The 15,146-nt window shown below is 35.3% G+C and overlaps 1 protein-coding gene across 6 annotated transcripts in view; it reads right to left on the bottom strand.

Annotated features, from left to right (window-relative positions):
* NAV1 (neuron navigator 1) overlaps nucleotides 1-15,146 on the bottom strand; it is a 262,874-nt gene that overhangs the window by 207,083 nt on the left and 40,645 nt on the right. The gene's annotated exons all lie outside the window — the stretch shown is intronic.

The following is a 15,146-nucleotide window of genomic DNA, read 5'->3' as shown; positions in this document are numbered from 1 at the left end:
GGTATGCTAAATTTAACACGCTATTAGCTCTTAGTGCTTTTATTTACCCTTGAAACAATATTATGGGGAAATTATGTTTTTAGGCTATAGAGTCTTTTAAAAATATTAAGCTTGTCAGTAAAAGATGAATTGCCAATAAATATTTGAATTTGAACTATTTCAATAAACAAAGGTCATTTTAAATCAAATCTAATATGGCTTATTGATTTCTCTCAAACTGTCAGTTCCATTATTCTTCAATTTTACAAACATATCAACCTTTTCCTGGCATTTATCCAATTAATCAAATTAATACAATAGATTTACTCCTATTTGGTTGAAACACAAATCAAACCTAGTTACTATGTAATTTAGTATGATAAATAGAAGATATAAGAAACTAATACTTCTCTATAAAACTATTGGTAAACTGCTCCAGTGGTTTATAAACTGAACTGCATTATGTAAAGAAGTAATATTCCATTTGGGTAACAGCATGCTAAATGTGGTTTCTTTATGATCATACTACATTAACATGAGGGAATCAATGTTTGAAAATAGACTATTACTACGTGTAGATAATTTACAATTAGATTTAAAGTCTAACACATGTTGCAACTTGATAATTCAAGTCCTAACCAAGGACCTATGAATTATTAAGGAATTATTATCTGTTCACAACAATGTGAAATCACAACTGCCAAGTCTTTAGCTATTGGCCTTCATTCATATCAAGTTCTTCCCAAGAACCTAGAATGTTGTCATATACTGGTATAATATATGTGCAGATCCAAGCAATGTGGCTATGAAATGGTAGATTAAAAAAATTGTCAATGTGCAGATTTTATAGGTGCTGTACAGGATATTTTGGCATAGCACTCACTGTGCTGATAACCACTGGACCATTATGGTGAATTTATGCCATCATCTCTCAGTTTCATTTTTCAGATCTTTATATTTCTTGTCTTCTCCTATTCTACTATCTCCTTCTGTTGCCACACCATTTATCCTCATTTTCCTCTTTTCAATAAGTTACAGAATTGAAATAGGTTTAGTAATTGTTATAATCAATATGCAGGACTGATTCATATCTTGTAGTCATGCACTATGACAGATCTCATCCAGGCAGAAGATATTGTACATAAGTACATGCATTTCACAAATTAAGAGTTGGCAAAAAGAAATGGGTATTGCATACTTTTATGATAGCACACAAAAGATTCTGCTACAAAGTTTGAAGAATGCCTATTCTCCATTAATTATGTAATGGCCTGAATTTTGTTTTTAATCTCTTTCTATATTCTAACCAGCAGTGTACCAGTGGAAGTCCTGACTGGAGAGCCTTTTATAAATTTGGACAACATACTTATCTTTAATTTCCCATTTTTTTTTGTGAACTGATTCAAATATTTAAAATTTAAGTATATAATACAATATTACTACACATTTTATTAATATATAATGGTTGTAAGTTTTTACAGCTTCTTTTTTTCTTTCATTGAATAAAGGAAAGAACCAGAGTGGCTCTGTTGCTGCTGTTCAGCGTAAATGGGTGGCCAGCAGAGATTAACAGTCTCAAATCTGCATGTAACTTGATTTGTTTTCCAGCTGTTTTTGAATTAGCAAAGGATCATAAAAGTCTAATCATTCTTTAAAAGAAAAATAACTGCAAATGTACTGCTGTCAAACTTGCAACAGGGAAAGAAAATAAGTTGTCCCCAAACAACAGAAGTGTGAAAGAAAGAATTTAGTCTTAAGATACAAGAGAATTTGGCAAACATATCCCAGAATGTGAGATTTTTACATTCTACATACAGGAAGGAACTACTTTCAAACTAAAGGAAGGAAATAAGATTATTTATAACATGTTTTGGGAACACTAATGGGAGGGGGGCATAAACTGTGTTTCTGAGTAGCATCACTAATAAGGAGATATTCTGAATGTTCTAGAAAACAAATATATTACAACTATTTGTTTTATATACCACTTTTTCTCTATGAGCTTAAAGCAAAATACACAATGATAAAAACCATATGAGGATGGTTGGGCTGAGAGAGAGAGAGAGAGAGAGGCCCCAAATCACTCAGAGCCTCCCAAGGTGAAATTGAATCTCCATCTCCTTGACCTTACAGGATTAAGATTCTGTTATTGGACACATGCTTATATTTTATAGCATAATGTAATATAATTATAATATAATGTTATAGCAGCATATACACACAAATTCTAGGAGCCTTAGTAGACTACCACTTGAATATAGAGCTGCAGCAAAGAAGACTATGCAATCTTGGTCTGCTTTAACAGAATAATGGAATTTACAGTATATGATTTGAAAAGAAACTAGATGCTTTAGAGCATGAAGCACTGTATTCCAATGACAGTAGGTATATCAGTATGTATTTTTTATTTATTATTTTATAATTAACATTCCTATGCCATTTTATTTCAACCAATTAACAGCTAAAGCATTGTGCCCAATTTTGAAAATCATATCTTTACAAGGGACAAAGAGCAGGTTCAAAAAAAGAACTACCAGTGTGATATGTTATCAGGAGACTTAAGTCCAATATGGAACAATTAAAAGAGTTGTTATACCTAATCTGCAAAAGAAAAATGTGAGAAAAGATATCAGTACAGAACAGAGTAATTTTATTCTCCATTAAGACTGTAATCAGGGCAAGGAGCAAGAGGTCAACATTAAAAGATAATTCAGGGTGAATATTAGATAGAATTTCAGAGAGTAAAGCAGGCGAGCAGCAGAATAATCTGCCTACGACAATGGTGGAATCCACTAACTTGATTTTTTTCAAATGGATGGTGGATTAGATTTTATTAAAGCACAGCAAAAACTATCAATTCTCCTGAAATCCAATCAGATATTCAGTAAATAATTATCAGCAGAGGAGTCATATTTTCAGTGCATCTAGATATCTTGCTTTGCTTGATTCGGAGAATTTAAGCTGCCACTAGACACTGGTTTTTGTTTTGTTGTGTTGTGTTGTGTCAACATGGCTGTCCTCTGGAATATCTGTCCTGCCACTCATTCTAATAAAACTTTCCGTATTTCAATCCAGCATGAATATAAAATAGAGGAAATGACTGGGGGAACAATAGACTCACCTTACCCTTAACCTATACAACTATCACTCCTCATAGGCTGCAATTATGTACGTGCAGGAATTCAAAATTTAAGTTGTATTTCTCACCAGATGTTTGCTGACTAAAACATCCTTCTTTCATACACAAGATCCTGTATTGCCTGCCAAACTGTTACTCCAGAGCTGGAAGGCAGACTCACCAAAACTATGCTTATTTATGTCACCAAGCATTTAAACATTTCTGGTAATCAAACCTTCTCCACCCTATTAAACTTCTAAGAGTGTAAGGAATTTATCAATGCCTCCCTAACAACCAAACTATACTGAGAGAAGAAAAGAAAAAGAAAAGAAACATTTTCTACATAGATCTTAATTTCCCCTTATCACTATTTCAGACTATTCCTCCAGCTGCTATCTTGGCTCTCAGCTGGCTCCATCTGGAAGGGCAGGAAAGAGAGTTAATTCCTCAGAGGAAGTTTGCTCTGGATTTTATTTTAATGTTTTTTCCCATGATACTTCAAGGACACTATTCTCAGTAGCTCATTTCCGTGGGAAACTGCCACCACCTTGGAAGTACAATTCTGGAGAAGCTACATATTACAGAAACTTGATTTTCCAAATGTCAAATGGCCACACTATGTCCCAGTCACTTATTCCTGCAACTATTCCCAGTGACATAATGATATGAAATACAAAGCTGAAGACTTTAGGTGATAATATTCTATATTAAGACACGTGATTTATCATCTGACCTTATTCCCAATGACAGGTCCAATTCATATGAACCATCTGTATTCAGTGAAATCTCTCACAGATATATACAAGCTTTGTATGGCAATGGAGCAATTGTGCCCTTGGAACAATTTTTGAGAAAAATCTATAAATGAGCAGGACCTGACAAAAAAAATTTCAATATCTGACTCTATACTTCATTTACACCATTATTATAGAACTGAGAGACATTTTCCAAAGAGATAAGCTTCCATTTGAAATAAAGAATAAAGTGAAATTAGAACTTCTAAATTTCGAAATTTCAGTCAAGAAGCATCCACACACTTCCAGATATTCTTATGTTAACTCCCAGTCAAAAGAAATTGCAAAAGTCTTCTTATATTGGATGATATATATTTTTCATTACAAACATGCCTTTATAGGGATAAGTTCTCTTGAATGCTCCAAGTGAGTAACGAAATTAATTTTATGTAGTGTTTAGTACTATGCTTTGTCCATTTTTTTTTAAAAAAACCTAATGAACCTATACCATGGTACAATCCACACATGTCTTAGTCTTCCTGTACAAGTAGAACAGTGGTGGTATGCTGCCGGTTTACACTGGTTCTGGTGATCTGGTAGCGCCAGTCAGCAGTTGGCCCCGCCCTCCCACCCCCGCTCTTTCCTGTCCTATATTTCCTTTCTTTGTAGCACAGCTGATTCACACAGCAGAGAAGATTACCATGCCTTAGCTGTTTTACTCACCAGTGCTGATGGTAAAGTAAGTTTCAAAGCTTAAAATTGCCTGTTTTAGAATGCCCTGTGTGCGCACAAGTGCAAAGTATGTGCCCACAGAACCGGTAGTAAAAAATTTGCATCCCACCACTGAAGTAGAACATACCAATTATTATTATGATGGTTGTCTCTGAAGGGGTTTCAAGCTCTACAGCTTTGATGCTTATATTTTTACTCCACTCCCTACCCAGAGGTCTTAATCTTGAATGAATAGTCTCACAACATGAAGGGAGAGCAAATCTCTAGAGCAACATTGATGCTAATAACAAATGACATTGGGTAACATTCTGTCCAAACCAACAGCAAGCCTAAGCTTGTTAAGTACCTTCCCCCATCAATCTACTGAAAAAGAGTCGGCAACAGACATCAATAAATACTTTTTATAGTGCAACTATTTATATAAAGTGTTGTGAAAAGAGGTGATGATTAATTTATTTGCTCATTATATTAACCCTATTGCCTCCCCTTCTGTGTATCACTGAATGCTCTGTGCTGGAGTTTACAAACATTGAAAGTAATTTTGTCTATTAAAGTGACATTATTTTAAATAAGTACATAATAAACAGGGGTTCTGTGCAGACTAGACAAATGCTTTTTTTAAAAAGAAAATCCAGACATTTTGATCTCTTTGGAATACAAATAGTTAAGAGTTATTATGATTTGTCCACAGACAAAAGGTGTGAAATGAGACCCAAATTGAGAATGTGTAGGATGCAAATGTGGAGATATTTTGAATATTTTAAAGGTGACACACAGCTGTTAAAATACTGAAAGAAAAGGCAGCAAACAAACAAGGAACTGTGGATACATATGCTGCTTGCAGTCAACATCGCATCATTTCCAAAGAATTACAAATAACAGTAATCAACACTCTATTTTCTTCTCATCTGGCAAAAGAAACATAGGGAAGTGGGCAGGCATGGGCTAAATTCTAATAAAAATTTTGTTGTCAGAAAGTTTAAAAAAATGGGTGAGCTTTTCATTTTCAAGAGCCCTGAGTTTTCAATTGGTAGTGCTGAAAGAACAGCTCCTGTGGGGTATTTTTAAGACTTCATTCCAACAGTTAAAGATTTTGTTTTGTTTTTAAATCCAAATAATTTGCTGTATGAAATACCTGTTGATATTTCCCAACCTTATATTTCATAGATTTGAACCTTTTTTATTCCCTGTAATGACTGGGGGAGGGAAAAATGGGTCTAAAATCATTGACAAAACTGAAATATTGGTCATTTAAAAAGCTTTCATCTATCATAACTGTTGAGGTAATTCCCCATTAGGAGAATGAGCGCATACAGGGAGACATATAGAGAATAGCGTTTGAATAATACACACACAGCATACAGATACACTGTACAGTAAATGTAGGGTTTTACTTTCAATAAAGGTTTAAGAAAAGTTCAAAATAGGCAGTCCAAAGCCATTCACAGGTTAAATCAGTCAGTTTTCAACCCAGGAATAATCCAGTAACAAAGTCCAGTGTCAAAAAACAGTCCAGTATCAGACTTACATTATATCCAGAAATATCAGTCAATTAGGAAAAATGGAGCAACGGCAATACCTTCCAACAGAAGGAAACAGAGATACACTCACACTCTCTTCTGAGACTCAGACTAAACAACCCAGGTTTCTGGCTCCATCTTATGGCCGTTTGAGCAACCACACCTAATTACAGTTTTGCATTTTCTTAAAGATACAGTTTTAAAATGTTTATCCTGGTTTATATATTTCTAACCCAAATAGCTGTTAGGTGACTTATATTCCTAACATTCTCCCCTTTTGGGTAAGATAATATATACAACCTTACATTCTAAATCCATAATCTTCACAGCACGCCTTATGCTTTATAGAGCCTTGGGCCTTTGTAAAATGATCTTCTATATTGTTTTCTGACATAACAGTGTTCTAGCTTAATCATTTTACTTTGCACACATTGTCTCACATTTAAATATCTTAAATCTGTGTGTTTCGTTCTTGTCTTAACAGCAATATTTGAAGCCATCTATATTGCTGATTGGTTATCTTCATAAATAACAATAGAATCTGTTACATCGATTTCCATGTCAATTAGTAATTGTTTATACAAAACTAAATCTGTACATAGTAAAGACAAACATGAGAATTCAGCCTCCATTGTTGACAAACTTAGATGTTTCTGTCTAATAGATCTCCATCCAATCAATGCTTTTCCCAATAATACTACAGTACCCAATGTAGATTTTCGTGTATTTATGTCTGTAGCAAAACTTGCATCAGCATATGCAGTTAAATTCAGTTCATCTTTAGGCTCCAAATACAATGCATAGTGCATTGTTTGTTTCAGATATCTTAACACATGTTTACAAGCTTGCCAGTGCCTTTCAGTTGGCTCAGCGTTAAATCTCGCTAATTGATTAATAAAGTATGCAATATCTGGCCTTGACAAATTACTGAGATAAGATAAACTACCAATCAAGGACTGATAAACATTCTTATCAAAAATAGGACTTTGAACATCACTATGGCTAAACTCCTGGCTCATTGGTGTCTTAGCTGGCTTACAAAGTTCCATTTTAAAACCTTTTAGTAATTGGTTAATTTTATCTGCCTGTGAGATCTTGTATCCTCCCCTAGTTCTATCTATCTTTAAACCAAGATATTGTTTGATTTCTCCTGTTTTATCTTAAATTTCTGTTCCAACAGTGAGATTATCTCAGTAGTTTCTTTTTCAGTTTTAGTGATTAATGCCATGCCATCAGTAAATAATAACAATAACGACACTATACCATTACTTTCCTTTTTAAACAAACATGGATCAGCCATGCCAGCTACAAAACCTATCTTAGTTAATTCTTTAACTATACATTGGATCCACTCATATCCTGATTGCTTCAAACCATAAAGACTCTTTTTCAATTTCCAACAATCAGTTGTATTATCATTTTTAATACCTAAAGGTTTCTTTAAATATATAGTGTGTTGCAATGGTGCATGCAGGTAAGCTGTCTCTACATCCAAATGATTTACAATGTATTTCTCCTTAGCTGCCCACACTAATGTTGCTCTTAATGTAGCCTTCAGACTAGGTGCAAACACCTCATCATAGTCATTTGCTGTCTTATTAAACCCTTGTGCTACTAACCTGGCTTTATGGGTAACAGTCCCAACTACACCTGTCTTCAGTTTATATATCCATTTGTATCCTATGGCATGTTTACCTGGTGGTAACTTAACATTTTCATATACCTCCAGTCTTTTTAATGATTCCAGTTCCTTATCCATTGCTTTCTGCCAAGCAGCCTGATCCTTAGCAGGATACAGTTTTAGTTCACTATAATTACTTGAAACTGTATTGACTTGGCATACAACACTAGCCTGATATCTATCAGGTGGTCGTGTTACACGGGTTGAACGTCTTGGTAATACAGGGCTAACTGGTGGACTCACCTGGGCCACCTGCTCCTGTTCTTCTACCTCTTCCTGTGCCTGTTCTCCTACTTCCTCCTGTTCTTCCTCTTTAATGGCTATTTGGGGTTTACTGATTTTATCTTTAGGGACTATTTGGGTGTCAATAATAATATCATTGCTGGATTCCTGTTCCAGTTTATCCCATCCAACGTGCTCAAGAAATTTTGCACTAGCACTACAATAAACACGAGCTGTGCCTTGATCCCAGAATCTAAATGATCTATGGTTGGCCTCATTACCCACAAAAAATAACTTCTTAGCTCTATGTTGCTCTTTCAGTCTTACTTGTGAGGGAATATGCACCTATGCTGGAGCTCCAAATGTGTGTAGGTAACTTAAATTTGGCTTTCTGCCATGCCAACGAGTGAATGGCAATTCTCCAGTTGTTGTATTTACTACATTGTTTAAAACATGGTTGTTACACATTATGGCTTCACCCCCACAGTGTTTCAGGTAAACCTGAATCAGATAACATAGTGCGAGCCATGGCTTGTAATGTTTGCCCTCTTCGTTCTACAAACAAGTTATGTTGTGGTCTGTAAGGTGCAGAACATTTATGCTCAACACCAGCCAATTTCAACATTGTTTGGAATCTTTTGTTAACAAATTCAGTCCCATTATCAGTAACTAAAGTAATTACTTTACTTTTCATTTTTCTCTCAGCAAACCTTAGCCAGTTAAAGAAATGTTGGAATGTTTCTGTTTTGTTTTTCATAAGATAGCAGAAACCATATCGTGAGTAATGGTCCATAATACTCAAAATATAGCATGCACCTCGTAAACGTGGTTTCTTAGGACCAATTATGTCAGCAAAAACAACCTCTAAAGGTTCTTTGGTCTTAAACCCATTAAGTCTGTTTGCTGGAGTAATCTTACCTTTTTCTTGGCTACAGGCATTACAGTTTAAATACTTGCTACAGGGTTTCAATTTTACTCCCTCTGACAATTCAACAGTTTGTTTGGGCATTTTGAAATTAACGTGCCCTAGACGTCTATGTAATAAATGTATACATTCATCATGTGGCTTAACATTGTTATATCAGGCATCTTCAACTGATCTTCATGTATTACATATAAATCGTTCTCTAAAGTAGCAGTAACACCTTTACCCTCTTTCTCTATTATACAGTTATCTCCCCTAAAGGTTACTACATAACCAATATTAACTAAAGCCCTTACTGATAACAAATTCAATTTCAGTTTAGGTACATATAACATAGTTAAATGTTCGTTTATACAAGAACAATATGCAGTACCTTCACCTGATGCTTTAATCTTCCATCCATTTGCCAATGATACATGTTGTTTACTTGTAGACATCTTTACATACCTTTTTCTATCTTTAGTAATGCATTGCGATGCTCCACTATCAACAACCCACAAATCATGGTTTATAGTTGAATTGCTAGACATAGCTAAACTAACATTCTTCTTAGCCTTCTGGTGTTTGTCAGTATTCTGTTGTTTTTCCTTCTTACAGAATCTAGCTATATGTCCCCTAGCCCCACAAGAAAAACATTTCCTAACAGTATAGGAAGTTGAAGACAAATCCTCTTCTTGTGGTTGTTCCTTCCTCAGTTGGTCCCTATCCAGCCGTCTTCTTGCTTCTTCCAGCAACCTTCCAGTTATGTCAGTCAATGTCAGTTTATCTCTGGGCAGGACTTCCAGTGAAGATACGTAATCATCATAACTTTCATCCAATGAGGAAAGAATGATGTAAACTTGATGCAGCTCTGAAAATATCAGTTCTTTTTCATGTAGCTCTTGAAAAGTTCTTTTCATGAAATTCAAATGAGCTAACATATCTCCACCTTTCAGAAGACGTGCTCTAAACAGTTTACGTGTATGATGTATGTGTGCACCTACACTATCATGAACATAAATCCTCTTCAAATTCTCCCAACACCTAGCAGCAGACTCTTCTCCACGAATATGGACTAACTGCTGGTCACTCAGTGTTAGTCCAGTTATACAAAGAGCTCGTTCATTGTTCTGTTTAAAGTCAGCAGCCTTCTTGGCATCGTCCTCATTTTCTGGATCCCAAGCATTTACACCTGGTGGGTCTTGAACTACATTCCATAAACCTTCTTTACGCAGAAGTAGACTGCACTTCATAGACCAGGAAACATAGTTTGTTCCATCCAACCGGGTTATCAGTGATAGACTTGTTGAAGTGTCTTGTGCCATCTTTACCAGGATAGTAACCCACAATTAAACAGTAAACAGCTGTCTGTATACAGTATTGTGTATTCACACTAACTCTCAGTTATCTGAGCCTGGTATGGCCTGGGCCCATAACCAGTGTTGAGGTAATTCCCCGTTAGGAGAATGAGCATATACAGGGAGACGTATAGAGAATAGTGTCTGAATAATACACACACAGCATACAGATACACTGTACAGTAAATGTAGGGTTTTACTTTCAATAAAGGTTTAAGCAAAGTTCAAAATAGGTAGTCCAAAGCCATTCACAGGTTAAATCAGTCAGTTTTCAACCCAGGGATAATCCAGTAACAAAGTCCAGTGTCAAAAAACAGTCCAGTATCAGACTTACATTAAATCCAGGAATATCAGTCAATTAGGAAAAATGGAGCAACAGCAATACTTTCCAACAGAAGGAAACAGAGATACACTCATGCTCTCTTCTGAGACTCAGACTAAACAACCCAGGTTTCTCAGACTAAACAACCCAGGTTTCATTTTATGGCTGTTTGAGAAACCACACCTAATTACAGTTTTGCATTTTCTTAAAGATACAGTTTTAAAATGTTTATCCTGGTTTATATATTTCTAACCCAAATAGCTGTTAGGCGACTTATATTCCTAACAATAACAATTTCAATAATGAATCTAAGAAGCAAAAGCTAATGGACTTGGACTGACTCACGAGCCACTGAATTCTAATAAACTTAGTAAAAAAAAACTAGACATATTGTATATGAGTAGCTTTTAAGTATATGACAGCTACAGCATTTGCTGTCCTTCCAGGTTGTCACTACTGTGTCCACAATCACAGGTTCATTAAAAATAGATTTATGTATATTAAAATGAATGAAAAGCCCCCTTGGGAAAAATCCCTCCATTTTTATAACAAGGTTTCTAACAGTTTTGCTAAGCATCTCTATTTTCTGAAGATTTGTATGATGAGATATTTTCCGAATGATGTTACTCTTTCCTCATTCTTCATCACAGGCATTAGAGCAGCTATAACATCAAAACCATGCCTGGAAGATGGTGGGATCTGGATGGGGAACTAAGACTTTAGCTGAACCCTGGCAGGCCTGATTGGCTTGGATTTTAGGGCCTTCCGGATCTGGGAATTGACCATGATTGCTTCTGGATGGAGTTGCATTGCTCCAAATAGAACCCCCTTTGTGCAATCTGGGGGTTATTTTGGAGTCATGACTCCTGTTGAGGAGGAGGTGGCACTTGTGTACCAGTTTCAATCATACCTGGATCAGGAAGCACTACTTCAGTTACCCTTGCACTGATCACTCCCCCAGTAGACTATATGTACTGTAATGTGCTGTCCATGGAACTACTCTTGAAGAATATACAGAAGCTTCAGATGATTCAAAATATGGTGGCATGGACAATTATGTCTGCTCTTAAAACTGCACATGTCTGCTCCGCAAGCTATAATGGTTGCCAGTTTGCTTCCAGGTTCAATTCAAGGTGCTAGCTTTGACCTTTAACCATATATGGAAAAAGGCTGGGTTATTGGAGGGATCACTTCCCCCGCCCAATTACATGTATTTGACCCATCAAATCTGGCAGGAAGCCAGACATATTACATTTTTTTGTTTACTAAGCAGCTTCATCAGATAGTATCCCAGAGGTAAGCCTTCTCTGCAGTGACACCTGCCCTGTGGAATATCATCCACTCCAAATGAGACTGGTTCTGACCCTAATGATTTTCCAGAAATCCCTTGAGACATGGTTTTATCAGAAGGTTTGGGGATCCCTGTGAAAGTGGGGAGCCCATGAAATGGCTTTATTATATGTAAGATCTTGAATGAACTCTTCAGTGCTTTTAATTATATTTGTTTTGCTTTTTAAGTGTTATTTTTAATTATTCTGTTTTACTGGACACCCAAAGCCATTTTTGTGAGATGGGTACCCATAAAAATTTAATAAATAAATGATGCTGAAATCAGTATTATTTCAGATGATCCACTATCTTATTATATAAAGAATGTTTTAAATATACAGAGTAATCTGCATTCTGTACATTGTGTTTCTAACATTAGAAGAGTCATAGAATTAAAAGTAATAGGTTGGATCCAGTCTTATGCTTACAATAAACCCAATGAATTGACAGTGCAGGTAGTCATAAACTTAAACCTACTGATTTGGATGGGGCTATTCCAATAATCATTAACTCTACGTCTTACTGTAGGAAATCACAGCTTAAGACAGTGATCAGGAAAGAGACTCTGATTATACAACAGCTTATCAGGCAGCTCCTCATGTAACTAAAGCTATAGATAAATAGATATTTTCCATTTGCTTTGCATTTTAAGACTGTTATTTCCTTGCTCATGAAAGCTCTAAATTGGTTTAAATATCTATGTTTTTTTTTTTTAAAAATAGCAATAATAGGCATATAAAGAGTGAAGAAATCATGCTTTGGAAAGCTGGTGACAACCATTATTTGATTTCCAGTGTGTTGATCACATGTAAACATCATTTCTAGTGTGCTGATCACATGTTAGCATCATAAAAGTCCTGTAACTCATTTGCAGGAGGATATATCTTTACAAAGTAAGAGAAAGCTCCATAAAGACATTTAGAGACCAACCTATCAACAGCTCAGACCCAAAATGAAAATCCATATTTGATTCCAGTGATAATGTTTCTCTTGATAAGTATACTGTATGTTTGTTTTTTAATTGCAGACTATTTCTTCAGACAAGACAAATGCAGATGAAATATATTTATCACCATCATTTTAAGACAATTGTGCTCCTTAATCCAAGGAGGAGGAGAGGAAAAGAGAAAAGCACTATTTCTGTTATTTGTGCCAGTTCTTCACTGCATTGAAAGCATCAGTGCAACAGAAATAATATACTCAGGGGTGAGATGCTACTGGTTCTGCCTGGATCTATAAAACCCGTAGCTCTGAAGAGCAGCAGACACCAAACCGGTTCTGTGTTTGCTGCTGTTTGGCCCCACCCGCCCAGGCTCTTACCTGTCCTTTATTTCCTGTTTTTTCAACCTCAGCTGCTTTGCGCGGCACAGGTTGAGGTGGAAAAAGCAGTGAAAAAGTGGCTTTTCAAATGCTGTGCACCCACGTACAACACTTTTCAGTTATCTGGGTGGCACAGCTGGGTTTTTTTTATATGCATGCGCGCGCAAAACGTAGTCACCGAACCGGTAGTAACACCAGTTGAATCCTACCCCTGAATATACTGTATGTTGCTATAACATACTGAATTTTTTAAAAGTTGTTGTTACATCCAGCATGGCTGTAAATTAGGCTATATAAAGCAATGAGACAGACTGCTTTGCAGAAGCTGCCTCAACAATTTTATATTTTTTACTTATATTAATTTGAAGTTGATTGAGCTGTGTTCTGTGATGCACAATGATCTTCCATATATATCTAGTACTGGCCTTGGGCAAATGGCTACTTCAGGGACCTGGACAGGAGTCACATAGAAGCAATAAAACACTCGAGGCAACTTTACTAAATGTATGTAAGATCTAGAAGTGCACTTTTGGGCCTCTGAATTTGAGCAGGAAGAAAAGAACTGAAGTAACTCTATAGTCTGTGTTAGGAATGTGAGTCACCTAACAGCTATTTGGGATGGAAATATATAAACCAAGATACACATTTTAATACTGTCTCTTTAAGGGAATGCAAAAACTGCAATTGAGTGTGGTTCTGCATTTGACCATAAGATGGAGCCAGAAACCTGGGTTGTTTTAGTTTCAGTTAGAGTCTCAGGAAGTCTCAGAAGAGAGTGTGGGTGAGTCTCTATTTTCCTTCTGTTGGAGAGTATTGCCATTCTTCTAATTGACTGTTATTCATGGATTTAATGTAAGTCTGATACTGAACTGTTTTTGACACTGGACTTTGTTATTGGATTATCCCTGGATTGAAAACTGACTGATTTACCTGTGAATGACTTTGGACTGTGTTGTTGTTTTTTAAATAAAGTTTTATTTGGGTTTTCACACATACAAAATACAAATAAAACATCTTTTTTGAAAATAGCATGGTCCCGGGTTGAACTTCTTTAAAAAGACACAAAGCTCAATTTCATGCTCCTTTTTGTGTTCTATTCCATACCTTATACTATTCTACATTTTCTATATAGTTTTTCCCCTCTTTCAATTTTCTCAATTTTATTTTGATTATCTCATCTCAATTCAAATCATTATATTTATACTTTTGTCTGTTCTGTTTCAATTTCATATTATCTTTTCTCATTAAACAAATTTTCTCCTGTAGTTACTAATTGGAGTATGACACCTTTATATCTTTTAGTTACATCCATTCAACTCTTATTTAAACTTCAATATATACCTTATGACCTTCAATATAATACATAATACATAACTTCCAATCAAATTCTGCTTGATACATTCTTATAATACACACTATATTCTTTAAAAAAAAGATTATAAATATATGTAATTATAAACCCTCATTCCATTCCAATTCAGTTCTAGCATTAATAATCATTAAAATCTTAACATCTTCAAGACTTCTTTTCAATTAAATATACTTCCTTAAAAACACATATAATCTCCATAATTAATTTTTCCCTTATTTCTCTTCACATATGTTTTGTAAATAATTAAATATTCATTTTGTTACATTTATTTATTGACAAGCATTCCACTAAGTTACGGTAACTATTTTATCAAACATTTTAATTATACATTGTTTCATATTTTCTGAAATTATTTCTATTTCTAATATAACAATACTATCTTATGTACCTTTGCAGAATCCCTTTTTCCATTAGATTTTCACTCATTATCTCTAAATAGGTCCTGTTTCTCTATATTTTGTTTCTGTCCTTTAGAACTTCTTTTCCTTTCTTTCTTCCCTCTCTTCTTCTCCCTCCCCTTTTTACCCCCTTGTCTCTCTACTTCTAATTCTCTCT

The sequence above is a fragment of the Notechis scutatus genome, chromosome 3, assembly GCF_049901735.1.
Source record: "Notechis scutatus isolate UNSWTSFEM ecotype Mainland chromosome 3, rNotScu1.2, whole genome shotgun sequence".
NCBI classification, from domain to species: domain Eukaryota; kingdom Metazoa; phylum Chordata; class Lepidosauria; order Squamata; family Elapidae; genus Notechis; species Notechis scutatus.
Note: the sequence above shows the minus strand (reverse complement) of the source record. Positions and strands in the feature narration are given on the sequence as shown.